General features: G+C 32.8%; 1 long non-coding RNA gene across 1 annotated transcript; it reads right to left on the reverse strand.

Annotated features, from left to right (window-relative positions):
- Nucleotides 1–8,895: 8,895 nt before the first annotated feature.
- Nucleotides 8,896–10,316, reverse strand: LOC105132176 (uncharacterized). Its single transcript, XR_843552.1, has 3 exons — nt 10,158–10,316; nt 10,016–10,105; nt 8,896–9,109 (listed from the first exon to the last, which is right to left on the reverse strand). It is a non-coding gene; the product is annotated as an uncharacterized LOC105132176 (long non-coding RNA).
- Between the last annotated feature and the right edge of the window lie 2,205 nt (nt 10,317–12,521).

Below are 12,521 nucleotides of genomic sequence, written 5' to 3' on the forward strand. Positions count from 1 at the left end.
TACTACTACTACTACTACTATTATTATTATTATTATTATTATTCTTGTTGTTGTTGTTATTATTATTGTATCATTGTTATTTATAATTGGTACAATTAACCTCCCTGTGGTTCGACCCCAGTCTTGCCGGGTTATTTATTACTTCGACACTCCTGCAATTGAGAGAATACATCAATTTTTTAGTCGTGTCAATTATCGCTTACTTGAATAAAAAATATATTTTAATAAAAAAATTAACAAACACAATAATAAAAAAATTTAGCAAATACAATAAAATAAATATATAATATTTCGAGATTAAATATTTTGATCCACTCATGTTTCTTGATTTTTCAAGTTTTAATTTTAGATATCATTAATAACTTTTTATTTATTTATTTATACATGTAGTTTTCAATTTATTTAATTACAAGTACACATAATTTTTTTTTATAAGAACTCAAATTTTTTAAATTATAAAAATACATTAAAAAAACTTACATATAATTTTTTTTTATAAAAAATAAAAGTATCTCGCCCTGATTCACATCACATCACTGATGCGTGTACATATATGAAAGGTTGCCTAACGCGGTAAAGTAGTAAGCAAATCAATAATTATTTAGCCAAGTGATGCTCATCATGGCAAGGCAATGGAAAACGTGGAGCACTTTTTTTTTTTTAAAAAAAAGAAGAAGATTAGAAGACTTACATGTGTACGTGTTATAAGTAGAACGACAAGTCTAATCCACATTAGTAATAAAGATAGAATATATTTTCATAGGTGAGTGGATACTATTGAAGAAGTTTTGCTATCTTTATCATCGGAGGGTACGAGGAATCATTCATGACTCTTTGCAAGAGACGGGAGGGAAATGGCTCCTTTTATTTGTATATATCTGTTTGAAATGAAATAAACGACACGAGGGAGAAAAATATGAAGAGAGCATCGCCTGAACTTATTTGGCCTTCTTGAGAACGAACACCAAGATTCAAGATGAGAACGGTTGCTGGTTTTGCAATCTGATGGATGCTCTAAATTTTTCTTGGCAGGGTTTGTGTCAAGATTGGTGGAGCCCTAACTTTCTGCTGAGAGATTTTGACAAGCCTCCTTCTCCAGGGCATGAGCCAGAATGGACTCATCTATCATCTTTAAGGCCTCAAGGTTATCTGGCTCACGAGTCCTGTAAATGGGTTCAGACAAATTCTAGGGTTCACGCATAAAAAAAGAGAGGCAGGGGACTTCCTATGGATAAAATGGTAGTTAATCATAACTTAGTCGACATGGTTTATCAAAACTAATAAATCAGTACTTAAAATATAAAAAAATAATTAAATTGTGTTTTAATCAACGCCGATCATACTTAATTTAGTTTGTTTTTTGAAAAATAGATGTTCTTTCTCAATCAAAATCTTCCTATTTTCTTTAATCTCCAAGAAGAGAAAAAATAAATAAATTGAAAAGGAGCATGAGTTTAATTTCAAAGGCCACTTTTACATGTGTTTGACTATTAGAGTCATATAAGATCCTGCGATTGTATTTCTTGATGAAAGGACCTGCTGGATGCCATGGATCCCACCAAAAGAAAGCAGAATTTCCATTGCCAAAAATGGATCCAATCCCATACAGGTGGCCTGATCTCTAGTAGTTTACTCCACAGTACCCAAGTGCAATCTTAAGGGGCTTTAATTCCCCAAAAACTTCTTCACATTAAGAGATTATTCATGACCAAGCTACCCACAATGAACCTGATTTGCATTCTTCGAAAGATCCGACCCACCAATGGTTTTCAATCTACCAAAGAGAGTTTCCTGTTAATAAGTGAAACCTCAAGATTCTTCTCAGGTAAATGAACTAACTTAAAACCAGAGTAATTCTGCAACTGCGCTGAATGTCCGCACTTGAAACTTCATAACAAAAAAATCACATTTTGATGGATTATATTTCAACCTATAGATCAGGTAGAATTGGTGGAGCACCATTGTGGCTTTTTGCATGGATTCCACATCACTATTTATGAATACCATTAGATCATCTGCGAAACATAGGCGATACAGGCTGATTTCCTTGCATCTAGCTAGGGTGATACATTTCTGGGTGAGTGTAGGCAGCTTCATTCATTAAGTAAGAGAAAATTTCCATTGCTATGATAATTAGATTAAGGAGATACCTCTCTTTCCTTTATAGTAACGGCGTCACTCACGATTAATACTTATAGAGATGCTTGTAGTTGAAACACAAAGTTTGATCCAGTTGACAAAAGCAGTAGGAAATCTCGTTGCTAGCATCAACTCCAAAGAAATTGCTAAGAAACCGGAGTAAATGGTCTCATAAGGTCGGTTTTCATGGAAATTCTAGGAGATAGATCCCCTTTCTGGTAATTCTTTGCCATGGAAATTCTAGGAGATAGATCCCCTTTCTGGTAATTCTTTGCCATTTCCTGTGCAAGGAGGACATTTTCTACAATGTTAGAGAATAATATAAATCATATCCTAAAATCTCACCTAATAGCTTAAGCTTTTAGGTGAGATTGTTCTTTGACATACGATTCTTCTTTCAAGAAAAAACGCTGATTGATTGTGAAATATAAGAGAGGCTTAAGCTTTTAAGTGAGATTGTTCTTTGACATACTATTCTTCTTTCAAGAAAGAACGCTGATTGATTGTGAAATATAAGAGAGGATCTTTAAAATACATTTATACAAAGTATAACAACACGAGATTGGCTGAAATTTGATATTTTGAAGCAGTTGAGACCTTAATTTGGGATTAAAGAGATGGAGGCAGCAATTACTTCTTTCAGTAGTTTACCATTGAAGAAAAATTCAGAGATGGCTGTCACGATATTCTCTCCTACCATGCTCCATGATGCTTGAAAGAAGGTTTCCTTAAAGCCTCCGGACCTTGTGATTTCTTGCTACTGAGAGAAAGGATTATCTTTTTTGTCGACATCAAACAATTTATGCGTGAGCAACCTATCAAAGCCTTGAACCGAACCACCATAGACTTCTTCATTTTCAGTGCCAAAAAAAAGGTTCATGAAGAAAGAAATAGCCTCATTCTGTATATCTTCAGAGTTGGTGAGCTTATTGTTATTGTTAAGGAAAAAGATCGATTGGATTTTTTTGCTTTCTTGGCCTTTTTGACTCCATGGAAATAGCCACTGTTTTGATCACCTTTAAGCCAGATGATGGGAGACGTTTTCTTGGAATAGGCTTCTAAAGTAAGTTTTAAATCTCCATTTCCTTATGTATAGATAAAGGTAAATGATGTGGTGAAAGAGCCATTTGAACAGCGTTAAGCCTTGCTTTAGCTTTCCAAACTTTACTGGTGATACTGCCATAGAAGGTCGCATTAAGTTTCTTAAGATGAGGTTTGAGCATTTTCAGATTTTTGCAAACTTGGAACATGGTTGTCCAATCAGCTTTAGAATTCCAGATTTTCTCTAGCAATCTGCAGAGAACTAGAATGGGAAGTTCAGAAGCTATAAAACCTGAAGGGATTTGAAAGGGATGGCATTAAGATAGAACTTTGCAAGTATCTTGGGCCATGCTCAAAGATCCCAGGATTGATTAACTTACTGCAAAGTAGAAGACCAACCTTCATTAACAAAGACTCTGTCAAGCTTCTTGAGATTGGATTGGCTATATTTGTTGAACCATGATAAAAGGGACCAGTATACAGGCGATCATCGAGATCACAAGCATCCAGACAAGTATTGGAAAAATTCATGGCTGAGAGAAATTTTGTGGCGTTACCAGTGGTTTCAGCATGTCCTTCCTGATAATGTTAAAGTCACTAGCAACATACCATGGTAGGCCCTTGATAGCGGAGCTGATACTAGCTCAATATTTTAGTAGAGTTTCTCTCTTGAGATCAATATAATTAAACTATGGATAAAAGTAGCATGGCACAAATGAGAGCCATCGTGCTGAAAATTCTAAAAATGAAATACTGAGCACGAGCAGCTATAATTTGGATATTAACAGAATTCTTTCTAAAGATCCAAATCCTGCCTACAGGGCCGGCACCATAGTTATGGGAAAAATTACAATCAACGAAAGAGGATTGAGTAGTAGAGGAATAGTTATCTTTTTTAATTTTTAAGTTGAGATCAGCAGCACGAAACACAATAATCTTAAGTTCTGACAAAAGAAGAACAACTTCTACGCTTGCATGAGGGAGCTAGTAAACCCTCTAATGTTCCATGTTAGGAAATTAACCATGAGATTGTAGGAGAGAGATGCTTAAAGCTCCCCTGAGACTGAAGGCTTCTGTTTGTTCGACTTCTCCTATTCTCCACTTCTCTTGTTCATTTTTCTACAATAGCTTAATGACTCTTGCAGCTGCCTGCCTTGTTTTTCTGGTGTGGAACATTCATTTAAAGTTTGTTTGGAAACTTATGCTTAGGCAGCTTTGACAAGATTTTAAAAATAAAGGCAAATTGTTACAAAGCTAACGATAACAAGGGACTACCGAACCATTTTGTAGGAGATTATTTATTAAGGTGGGTTAGCTAGTACCCCTGAGTTGTTGTAATGGAGGTTAAATTTTATCAAGCAATTATTATTATTATTATTGGAGGTTAAATAGCAATTTCCAGAGTCGCTAGGTTTGCACTGTCTGTGACAAACTGAAGATTAAAAATTCTTAATTCCACACTGAACACCTATCCATCATAACAGATAACCATGAGATTGTATTGTGGCTTAAGAAAACCCTCCAAATGTAGGCTTATATTGTGGAAGTAAATGACCTTCAGAGTCAAAATCTGGTAGGCAGAAAAGTAGGAAATCAATCAGGGAGTCGTTGTAACATCAAGAAACCATATTGGACAATTCTGTGGCTTATGTGCTCTATACAACTGTTTGAGTGGATTTAGTTCTAGAGGTCTACATATCCTGCCCCTTTTGAACTCGTCTTTTCTATATAAAAAATCAGGAGAGCTCTCCCAGCATATAAATTTAGGATGTTTTTTTTGAAAGTTTCTTATTCCGTGACTGTTGCGTGAATATAGTTGTTTTTTTTATAAAAAAAATAGTCTTCCATTTACTGAAAATGCTTGAAATGGGGTTGCATTCCATATTGCTCTGATGAAATATTGGTCATCGTTAAAATTAGTTCTCTTGTGATTGACAGATGCATGTAACATCAGCTACCAGCTGGGTTGACAAATATGTTCAGAGAAATGAGTTAATTTGTTGAATTTGTTATTTGTCTCAATCTTTGGCTGATATAATTACAGCAATTTTCATGATATACTGTGATTGACGAGTGCATAACTTGTCCTATGGTTTGATGATTCTTCCTTCCCCTCCCTTCATTACAGGTTATAATAAATCACCCTGAATATCAAGATAGATACCCGCTGCTTTTCACTGGTTCGAACAGATGGGACAATTGAGGACTTCTCATATCGCAAATGCCTCAATAGGGCTCTTGAGATCATTTCTCCTCGAAAGGCCAAAACGTATCGTGAAAAATATTTAACATCCAAGGCCTCCGCAAGGGACAGTAGTTGTCTCGACTTGCCATTGGACAACTAACGTAGTTCAGCTACTAACATAGGCAGCAGAACATCAAATGGTGGTAGCATTTTTATCTTTTGAAAGCTGTACATTTTCTATAGAAGTAGAATTATCTGCAGGACAAGGTAGTAGCCAGATGAACAGGGGGGGTCTTCTTCTTGACAGAACAAGTCCTTTTCTTTCCTTTTTTTTGGTGGCTGAAGCCTTAATGGAGGGCAGTCCATTTCCCGAGCTTCTTTTTGCTCCTTCCACTATAACTTTTTTGCCCAACATTTTATTGCGGCATTGGAGATTTAGTGGAAGCAGCAACGAAAGGCTTGCGTGGAGCATTCATTTTTGTGATGTATTCATAAATTCCTGTGGCAATGAAATAATAAAAGACTCTCTCTTGCTACTCTTTGTTTTATGTTATAATAAAAGTTATTGTTTTATGTTATAGTCCGATTGACATGGTTTATGAAAATTGATTTTTGACTTTTACTTTGTAATTTAAAAGCATTAAAAAAAAAGATGGGGTTGAATTTATAATTTAAAAGTCAAGAATTTGAAATTTATAATTATGTACTGAAACATTAGCATATCCTTAGCAACCATGTGTTCATGGACCTCATCGAGCATGGTCCCAAGCCCCCTTTAAAGGTTCAGCATGAGATGCGAGCGATAATTCACTGTTAGGTTTCATGGAGGTCGGGTGGTGTCAAACCCCAGCAGCCACCAAAAATAAAAATGAAAATACAATTAGACTACTTTAATAGATACTCATACTTTAAAGAAATAGAAAAATACAATCAGGAGAGAAATATCTTAATATAATAATATTATTTGCTCCTTGCGTATCATGAAATTTTTTTTTTGGCACGTGTGATGCGGACAAGAAAATATATATAAGATATTGTTTGAAGAGACTGAATAAACCAGATGTATTGCTGCGATTGAAAGGCATGGGAAAGAATAAAGAAGCAGTAAGATTGCTACAGAGATTCAGAATTATTGGCACTAAGCTCAGAGCTTCGACCAAGTAAGTGGGCCTGAAAGCTATCAAGATTCTAATTTTATTAGTGGTTTGAGGGCCCAGCATCTTATTTTTCAAGAGGACTGTTGGACTTCCCTGGAGCCACGAAGATAGAATCTCATGATCCGTAATGTCCCAAAAGAAAACAGACAAAACGCAAGCCATTATTGATTTTGGACTAGTTGTAATTATTATTTTAAAATATTTTTAATTAAAAATATATTAAAATAATATTTATTATTTTTAAAAAATTATTTTTAATATGAATGCATTAAAATATTTAAAAAAACTAATAAAAATATCAATTTGAAGTGAAGAAAAACAAATTATTATTTTTAAAAATATTTTTAAAATATAAAAATAAACAGAGTTTTTAAAAATAAAAAAAACATTAAAGCTCAGGCACTTTCATCATCTTTTTTGTTTTTACTTCTTTCGGTTTTTAAAGATAAAAAAAACATTAAAGCTCAACACAGGCACTTTCATCATCATCATCTTTTTTGTTTTTACTTCTTTCGTGGTTAGCAATATCTTCCATGCTGATTTAGATGTATGATAGTTGTAATTTTTTAAAATATTTTTTGTTTAAAAATATATTAAAACTTATTTTTAATATTAATATATCATAATAATAATATGAAAATACAAAAAAAATACCTGAAGTAAAGAAAAAAATTAATTTTTTAAAATACAAAAACAATAAAAAAAAAAATCAATGTCAACTATGTGAGCAAATTCACCCTATATACAAGAAAGTGTTTTCCAATCCCTTTTGTTCTTATTAATTAATTAGAGACTAGATGATGTTTAAAAAGCTAAGATAATATGTTATACTGGACTGGATATTACAAATAAAAATGGATTGGACTGAATTGATTAAACATTATATATTCTTATCTTATGTTTTATGCATGCTAACTAAATCAAGTTGCTACAAAAATTCTTTTTGATTGTTGAAGTTTCTTTACAATTTATTCTAGTCCTTATATATTGTTTTTATGATATGTTAGTCCTCATTGAAAACCTTTTTGTCCCTCTGATTTTATGGCATGTACAATTTAGTTTTTAAATCAATTTACTTTTACAATTAAGACGCATTATTCAAATCCTAGTCAACAAGATTAAAAAATAAATGAGAAATTAATATATAAAAAATGATATAAAAAATTAAGAAAAAATGACTTTTGTTCAAGGTATCGGATAACCTTATGCCCACCACCCTCAATAGGGACACATGTTTATTCCACCCCCTTCTAGTAAGACAAGAATTCTAACTCAAGAACAACTTTGAACAAAGCAACGCCGTATTGTATATATCATAACATGTTTTGTTTAAAGCAAGCATTGTATATATTACAACGTATTTGAATCAAAATTACTACCAAGATAAAAGTTAGGAAGGTCCTATTCATTAAAGAATTTGCTAAAGATAGAAATTATGAGTAGTCCAGATGGCATTTCACCAAGAACAAAGCGTAGTAGGTGACTTCTGCCATTAACACTCTGGTGAAATGATGGAGAAACCTTGAATGAGAAGTATGGGTCAATAATCTCTTAAACTAGAAAATCACAATAATCGAATAGCTATATTTTCCAGTTGATGCAGCTGCAAGAATCTCATCACATATCCACATGAAGTTTTTCTCTCATTGTGACCCATATCTAGATCATGAATTTACCTTTCAAAATTCAACTCCCAAAACCCAGCATCATGGATTGAATTAGCCAAAAGAAATCTTTTAAATTGTTGAATTAATGCCTTATAAGCTGTTGATATGGAGCCTATTTATGTGGAAGCTAATATTAGTTTTAGATTTAATAAAACACTTGTTATTTTGAATTTGTCAAATTCTGTGATGATTGACATTATCTTCTTTATTTAGTCATTATCTTCCTTTGAATTCTATTACATAACAGTAGAAAATTGAGCTATTTATTACTTGCATTTCAACTTTTCTTTATTGTTTAAATAAGAACTCTTATGATCAATAAAGTGATGAAGTTTTCAGAATAAGTATGATAATTGCTACCCTTTGCATTTCATTATAGCAAAATCCAACAAATTGATACCAAATTCTATTCTTTTCTTGACAAATCTATGAGGTTGAAAGAGGTTAAACACTTACCTTAACTACTTATGATCCTTCTAAAAAACCAACCAACGCAAAATGAGTTCAGAAGCCTCTATGAATTTGACGGCACTACCAGTGTTTGATGGAACAAATTATCAAATGTGGGCTATTCAAATGAAAGCTTACATTGATGCAAATGACTAGAGAAGGCAAAAGAAATCATAGGCAAAAGCTAGCTTATTTGCAGCTGTCTCATCTTTGATCTTCATTAAAATTATGACACTGAAAACAACAAATAAAATTTAAAAACTTCATGATAAAGAAGTATGAAGGGAATGAATCAGTGAAGGGCATGCAAGTTCTACATCTAATCAGAGAATTTGAGGTGCAAAGAATGAATGAATCAGAAACCATGAAGGATTACTCTGATAGACTTCTTGACATTGTAAACAAAGTAAGGCTTCTTGGTCCTAATTTCTCTGATTCTAGAATTGTTCAAAAAATTCTTGTCACAGTTCCTATAAAATTTGAAGTTACAATATCATAAATAGAAAATTCAAAGGATGTATTAAGCATCACTTTGGTAGAACTATTAAATGCATTGCAGGCTCAAAGAACAGAGAAGACTTATGAGACAAGCAGGTTCTATGAAAGGTGCTTTTTTTGCTAAATCACGTAACAATATACAACAAAGAAATAGAAATAACAGTAGCAACAACACAACATTTTCATTATGTCCTTATTACAAAAAATCCAATCATCCACGGAGCAGATACTGGTGGAAGCCGGATATGAAATATCACAAGTATGGTCAGCTAGGACATATTAGGAGGGTATGCAAATTTCAATAACAACAACACTAGCAACAGTAAGGAGAAGTCAAAACTATTGTTGAACAACTTGAAGAAGAACAAATGTTTATGGCATCATGATTTATTACCAGTAGCTCGATAAAAAGCTGGATTATAAATAGCAGTTGTACCAGCCACATGATCTATGATAAAGAACTTTTCAAAAGGATTGACAAAACTGCTATTTCTAAAGTAAGAATTGGAAATGGGCTATATCTAGCAGTAAAGGGCAAAGAAACATTGACAATCAAAGGCAACACAGGTTTAAAATTAATTTTTGATGTCTTATATGTTCTTGAAATTAATCAGAATCTTTTGAGTGTTGGTTAGTTGCTTGAAAAAGAATATAAGGTGCTGTCTGAAGACATGTTTTGCTTGATTACTACTACACAAAACAAGAAAGTGTTTAAAGTTCAGATGCAAAGTAAAAGTTTTGTTTTGAATTTTACGAAGAAGAACATGCTCCAGTACATGAAGAAAATAGCAGTATAATGCTTTGACATAAAAGATTAGGATATTTTCATCATACAACTCTTCTCTTTATGAAGAAGAACAATCTTGTAAAAGGTTTACCTGATTTAAAAGAAGAACTTTCTTTGTGTGTAGCCTGCCAGTATAGGAAACAGACAAGACTTCCTTTTCCACAAAATAAAACCTGAAGAGCTATACAAAAACTACAGTTAATGCATACTAATGTTGAAGGACCTCTGAAAACATCATCATTGATGATCATACAAGAATGTGCTGGATTTATTTCATGAATTATAAATTTAAAGTTGCTGACATCTTCTGGAAGTTCAAAACTTGGGTGGAAAAACAAAGCACATACAAAATGCAGGTGATCAGATAAGATAATGGAATAAAATATACCTAAAAAAATTCAACAAGTTTTATGGAAAAAAGGTATTGAGCACTAGTTGACAGCATCCTATACCCCTTAACAAAATAGGGTTGCTGAGAGGAAAAAAAACACTTCTGGAGATGACAAGATGTTTATTACATGATAAAGGGTTGACAAAGAATTTATAGGCTGAGGATGTAAATACAACAATTTTCTTTTTGAACAAATTGCAAACAAAAGCTCTATAACCAAAAACTCCATTTGAAGCATGGTATGACTATAAACCAAAGTTGCAGAATTTTTAAAAACTTTTTATTGTCTTTATTTCTCTTGCATTCTGCAGGTTAAGAGACAAACTTGATAAAATAATAGAACCTGAGATCTTTGTAAGCTATAGTTCAGTTTTAAAAGCCTACAGGATTTATCTTCCACAAGACAATAAAGTAATTGTTAGCAGGAACATCCAATTTTTGAGTCAAAAAGCTGGAACTAGAAGAGAAATAAGCTTAAATTTCAAGAAAAGAATGTTGATGTTGATGCTGATGTTGATGATGAATCTATTATAAAAATTAGATTGCTCTCTGATATTTATCAGAATTGCAATGTGGCAATAATTAAACTTGCAGGATATGTAGAAGCTGCTACAGATCATCAACATTAGATGGCTACAATGAAGGAGGAGCTTATAATGATTAAGAAAAATCAGACTTGGATGTTAGTGAACAGACCTGCATATAAAAAGGTTATAGGAGTCAAATGGGTTTATAGAACCATGTTCAATGCTAACGATTCTATAAACAAACACAAAGTAAGGCTTATTATCAAAGGATATGCTCAGATGTTTCGGGTAGATTTCACTGAAACTTTTTCTGCGATTGTTATGCTTGATACTATAAAAATGTTTTTTGCTCTTGTTGCTCAAATTGGCTGGATTATACATCAAATGGATGTCAAATATGTTTTTTTTAATGGATATTTGGAAGTGGAAATGTTTGTGGAGCAGCCTGAAGGTTTTGTCATTCAAGGAGAAGAAAAGAAAGTATATCTACTGAAAAAGACTCTATATGGTTTAAAGCAAGCACTAAAAGCTTGGTATAACAGGATTAATGCACATTTGTTAGACTTGGACCTTATAAAAAGACTAAGTGAATTTAGAGTCTATCTTAGAAAAGTCACTGATGAATTACTTGTGGTTTCTCTTTATGTAAATGACTTACTTGTGACAGGAAGTAACATGAAGTAGATTGATGTGTTCAAAAGAGAAATGAAGGATGTTTTTTAGATGACTAGCTTAGGAAACATAACATTTTTTCTCGGCATGGAAGTTAAACAAAAGCAAAATGAAATCTTTATATGCCAAAGAGATTTTAAAGAAGTTCAACATGGAAAAATGCAGACCAACAACAACACCAATGACTCAAAGGGAGAAATTTTGCAAAAAAGATAAGCTGCAAAGATTGAATAAACACTCTACAAAACCTTAATAGGATGCTTAATGTATCTTACTACAATAAGACCCAACATTATGAATGCTACAAGTATACTTTCAAGGTATATGCATTGTGCAAGTGAAATTCATTTTCAAGCAACAAAGAGAATTACCAGATACATCAAGGGAACAATTGACTATGGATTGAAGTTTTGTCAATTTAAAAAATCCATATTCCATGGTTATTCTGACAGTGATTGGGCTAGCTGTGTTGATGACATGAAGAGCACTTCAGGTTATTGTTTTTGCTTTAATCCTGCTATTTTTTCATGAAGCTCTAAGAAGTAAGAAGTCAAAGCTCAATCCATAGCAGAAACAGATTATATTGTTGTTACTACTGCTGTGAATCAGGCCATTTGGATTAGAAAATTGATGGTTGATCTGCAGATGAAGCAAAAGAAAAGCATACGGATACTTATAGACAATCAAACTGCAATTTCAATTGCAAAAAATCCTGTGTTTCATGGCAAAATGAAATACTTTAAACTGAAACTCTATTTCCTTAAAGAAGTTCAAAGAGAGGTGAAATACATATGATCTACTGCAAAATAAAAAATTAAAATGCTGATATTTTGACCAAACCACTTTCTCAAGCTAGGTATGAATTCTTTAGATAAAAACTTGCAGTCTGCAACTTCAGAGCCAAAGAGAAGTATTGGACTGATGCCTCAGAAGCTGCTAACATAGAGCCTATTGATTGAGGTGGAAGCTGATATGAGTTTTATATTTAATAAAACACTTGTTGTTTT

This window comes from Populus euphratica, unplaced genomic scaffold (genome assembly GCF_000495115.2).
Source record: "Populus euphratica unplaced genomic scaffold, PopEup_1.0 scaffold39.1, whole genome shotgun sequence".
Lineage (NCBI taxonomy): Eukaryota > Viridiplantae > Streptophyta > Magnoliopsida > Malpighiales > Salicaceae > Populus > Populus euphratica.